Genomic DNA, 5,079 nt, shown 5'->3' on the forward strand with positions numbered 1-5,079 from the left:
TTTTTTCCTTAGAAAAAGCATCGAAGTGAGCTGGATGCGGTGGCTCACGCCTATAATCCTAGCACTTTGGGAGGCCGAGGAGGGAGGATCACTCGAGGTCAGGAGTTCCAGACCAGCCTGAGCAAGAGCAAGACCCTGTCTTTACTAAAAATAGAAAGAAATTAGCCAGACAACTGAAAATATATAGAAAAAAATCACCCGGGCATGGTGGCACATGCCTGTAGTCCCAGCTACTCAGGAGGCTGAGGCAGGAGGATCGCTTGAGCCCAGGAGTTTCAGGTGGCTGTGAGCTAGGCTGATGCCACGGCACTCTAGCCCGGGCAACAGAGTGAGACTCTGTCTCCAAAACACACACACACACACACACACACACCCCATAACCTAAAAAAAAAATCAAATTTTAAATGATCCAATTTTGTATGTGGCATATTAGGCATTTACTTCCCCTGAAAAATAAAAATGATGCCAAGGAGTTTACCAATAATATATAATAAAAATAAATACACAAAAATACAGCATTAAAAAGGAAGATAAATTTAACAATCAAACAAAATCTATTAAAATGACCATTTGGAAATTGGAAATTGTTTGACTTTCTATTTTTTTTATTTGGTTGTCTCCAATGTAATATTGCTTTCTTGCTATTCTTTAAAATCAACTCACCATGAAAACCAACCAAAAATATTTGCATAAAGGATGTGTGTGTGTGTGTGTGTGTGTATAATTATAGCTCTCATGAAAATATAAATAATAATTATAAAAGGTTTTATGTTTCTACTGAGGTTGAAGATTCATACAATGATCTCAAACATTCCATAGGAAAACAAATAAATTTTAGGGAAAATACAAATACATTCTTCTCCAAGAGAAGAAAATAAAAACAATCTTTTCTCCTTCATGTAGAGCTATGCTGAAACTGAACCTCATCTGATAGCCCTTTATAATTACATTTGGCTAATTATATAGTATGATAAAATATTCCCAAACTATATTTGAAAGGCCCATACACTCATGCCAAACTCGATGCTTCCAAACTGGTACATTTTTTGCAAAGCAAAAGGGTTAGCAGGTTAGTATGAATCAAGCCAAAAACTGATAAAAGTAAATCTCTTTTGATGGGCAGGCCTCAAAATCTTGTTGAAGGCTGCTGGTTCAACTAAGCATTGATTAAGTTTTGTGGATGCTTATCTGATGCTTATCCAAACTTATCTGAAATAGAACATCTTTGTTCTAAAAAACTGGAGTAAAACTCTGGCACTGATTTTGGTGCTTTGGTTCATAATAGGGCACAAGTATCAAAAGATTAGCCCAACTAGGGAGTGGAGATATAGCTGGAAATAAAAGCAGAGGGATTAGAAATTAAAACTGTCAAAATTTTGAAAATGTATGGGGCAATGAGTCTCAAGGAAGTGGGTGGCATATATAAATACCAGTGAAGGAAGAAGGTTGGTATGTTAATTTGAAAACAAAACAGAAATTTGTCTTAAGTTTTTTTTTAAATCATGAACTAATTTATTTTGAAATTTCATATAAAATCAAAAGAGAGTATGGAATTTCTGTGTTCACCAAAAGAAAACAGAGAACTCCGCTTCTGGGCAGATGTACTGCTAAGTACAACTAGTAAACCTTCAATATTATATGTAAAAGAGACATAAGAAGAGTCTGAAAAGTGGGGAGAAGGCCAGACTGGCTAAGAACCTTAGGATCCAAGGAAAGGAAAGACGGCTGACCAGAAGGCCGTTGAAGGGAATGCAATATGGTATATCCACTCCGGAAAATAGTTTTACAGTTTTTTTTTTTAATTTTATTTTTCGTGTCATCCTTGCGCAGGGGCCATGCTAATCTTCTCTGTATCATTCCAATTTTAGTATATGTGCTCCCGAAGTGAGCACAACAGTTTCTTTAAAAACTAAACATGTAACTACCATAACAACCCCAGCAATTGTACGCCTGGGCATTTATTCCAGAGAAATGAAAACTGATGTCTGTACAGAAACCTGTACACCATTGTTCGTATCTTTATTTGTAATAGCCCAAAACTGGAAACAGTGCAGATATGCTTCAATGTGTGGGTGGTTAAACTAACCATGGAATATACATGCCATGGAATACTACTCAGCCATAAATAGGAACAAACTATTGACACACACAATGGCCTGGATGAATCTAAATGACATTTTGCTGAGTGCAGAAAGCCAGTCTCAAAAGGTCACTATTTTATGACTCCATTTATATAACATTCTCAAAATGACAAAATTATAGAGATGGGAAACACAAATTACTGCTTTCCAGGGATTAAAGATGGTATGGAGGAAAGGAGTAACATATAAGTAACTATAAAGGGGTAACATGAAAGAGATCTTTGTGGTGATGGAATAGTTCTGTATCTTGATTGTGTTGATTGTGGTGGTAGTTACACAAATCTATACATGTGATTAACTGACATAGCACTATACACATATATTGTACCAAAGTCAATTTCTTGATTTCGATATTGTACTACAGTTCTTTGGGATATAGTTATTGGGAAGAAACAGAGTGAAGGTTACACAGGACTTCTCCATACTATCTTTACAACTTTCTGCGAATCTACAAATATTTGAAAATTAAAATGTTAAAGAAAAGACATAGGTTTGAAAGTTTCAAAAACACTGGGAGGAGGGAAGAAAATGTAGACAATTGGCTGGGCGCGGTGGCTCACGCCTGTGATCCTAGCACTCTGGGAGGCCAAGGCGGGAGGATTGCTCGAGGTTAGGAGTTCGAGACCAGCCTGAGCAAGACTGAGACCCCGTCTCTACTAAAAAATAGAAAGACATTAACCGGACAACTAAAAATATATAAAAAAAATTAGCTGGGCATGGTGGTGTATGCCTGTAGTCCCAGCTACTTGGGAGGCTGAGGCAGTAGGATTGCTTGAGCCCAGGAGTTTGAGGTTGCTGTGAGCTAGGCTGATGCCAAGGCACTCCAGCCCAGGCAACAGAGCGAGACACTGTCTCAGAAAAAAAAAAAATAGAAAAAAAAAAAAAGAAAATGTAGACTATCACTTAAGAGGGCAAGAGAACTTTTGTTAATCTCAACTTTGAGATTTATGCCACATTATATTTGCGTGAAACTTCAATTCAAGATTGCACTTTTAGGGCCGGGCGCGGTGGCTCACGCCTGTAATCCTAGCACTCTGGGAGGCCGAGGCGGGTGGATTGCTCAAGGTCAGGAGTTCGAGACCAGCCTGAGCGAGACCCCGTCTCTACTAAAAATAGAAAGAAATTATATGGACACCTAAAAATCTATATATAGAAAAAATTAGCCGGGCATAGTGGCGCATGCCTGTAGTCCCAGCTACTCGGGAGGCTGAGGCAGTAGGATCGCTTAAGCCCAGGAGTTTGAGGTTGCTGTGAGCTAAGCTGACGCCACGGCACTCACTCTAGCCTGGGCAACAAAGTGAGACTCTGTCTCAACAAAAAAAAAAAAAAAAAAAAAAAAAAAGATTGCACTTTTAATACCTGAGTCTGTTTTTTAAAGTTTGGTGGTGGTATCATTTGGAGGTCATAAAAATGTAGAATAGTAACACAAACTCTTTCAATTTCTGATCCTAATCCATTGACACTTGAAGTCTCAATAAAATCCATGACCTAAATTCATATGATTTTTTCATTTGAATTAAATGTTTTTGGGGAAAAGGGTAGGACATTTGCACTGAAAAAGTAAACTTCACCATCCACAATAACCCAATGATATTCAGAGTATCTTTTCTGCATCTTTTCTCCATGTGACCAATACAACCACTACTAGAATATTACTTACTAGGTTGTCTGTGGTCTCAGGACACATGCTCAGTAAAGTCTGCTGTATCACCTAGAAACGACAACAGAGACCTTTAAGAAGACGGGCTTAAACAAGATTGAAAAAAATTAACTTTGGCTAACATAAAAGATATTCCAAGGTAGACAATTTCAAGACGATAATGGTAACTCTAAGGTCACAAAGGATGACTTTTTATGTTTATAATCCCTCATCTTTTTCACTGGCTTCCACACTGAAGATTACCCCGTTCAATATGGCTACTTAGGCCCCAGCCATCGCGTCCACATCATTGGCAGAGAGCAGGAAGCGGGAAGGGGAAGAGTGTATGTACCAAATGCTATCTCTTTGTTAAGGAGAGTTCCTGGAAATCACATCCCATCTCTCCCTTACATCTCATAGGCTATCCAGAATAAAATTGGGTTCTGTTATTAGTGAATGGATATTAGTCAGGCAGCTAGGACTCGCTGTCAAATATGAAAATAATTATAGCCAGCATTATGGATTGTAAATAAGCCCAAAGAATAACTAGTCAGGCCAAAACTAATATCCTATACCTGGCAAGAGGTAATCTTTAGCAATAAAGTGAATAGGTTCTCACAAAATTGGAACTTGACAGACCATATGAACAGTGACATTCTGGTCAACAAGAAATTAGAGAACTGGATCAACAGAAATTTTTTGAGAACTGCAGATTGTCAGGTGCCAAAACTTAAAGAGAACGTGAAGACTGAAACAGGCACAATTGTTCACAGTGTCTAAATATTTTATGGCAGTTAAATCTGGCCTCAACCAAAAGTGGCTCGTCCAGCAGATTAAACAGTTTCATTAACAGTACTTTACAAGGTCTATAACAAATAGCAGGACTGTATTACTTGCAACAAGCATATTAAAGAGATTTTCTCTAAACTTGAGGGAAAAGGCTGTTCATTTGTGAATGAGCATTTCTCTAAAAATAAGCAAAAATATCATTGTAATTGCCATTTTACAGATGAGAAGACTGAGGCACAATGAAATTAAGATACTTGGGCAAATCCACAGAGCTGAGAAGTGGCAGAGCCTAGATTTCTTATAAGCAGAACACTGCACTACCGTCCGTCGCACAAATCACCATTACTTAAAACATATTTTAGCTATATGTTTAATCTAGATGTAAAAGGCATTTACTGTTCCTTTCTGGGAGCAGATTATTTTATTTTCCAGCCAGTTTAGAAAGTTCATATTAATCAAGACTATTCGATATAAGGTCTCTGGAAAATACTGTATAGTTAACTGGGAGAA

General features: G+C 37.7%; 1 non-coding gene across 1 annotated transcript; it reads right to left on the reverse strand.

Moving 5' to 3' along the window:
* Positions 1 to 1,785: 1,785 nt before the first annotated feature.
* On the reverse strand, positions 1,786 to 1,892 carry LOC138379253 (U6 spliceosomal RNA). The gene has a single exon (XR_011232034.1). It is a non-coding gene; the product is annotated as a U6 spliceosomal RNA (small nuclear RNA).
* Between the last annotated feature and the right edge of the window lie 3,187 nt (positions 1,893 to 5,079).

Source organism: Eulemur rufifrons, chromosome 30 (assembly GCF_041146395.1).
Source record: "Eulemur rufifrons isolate Redbay chromosome 30, OSU_ERuf_1, whole genome shotgun sequence".
Taxonomy (NCBI): Eukaryota; Metazoa; Chordata; class Mammalia; order Primates; family Lemuridae; genus Eulemur; species Eulemur rufifrons.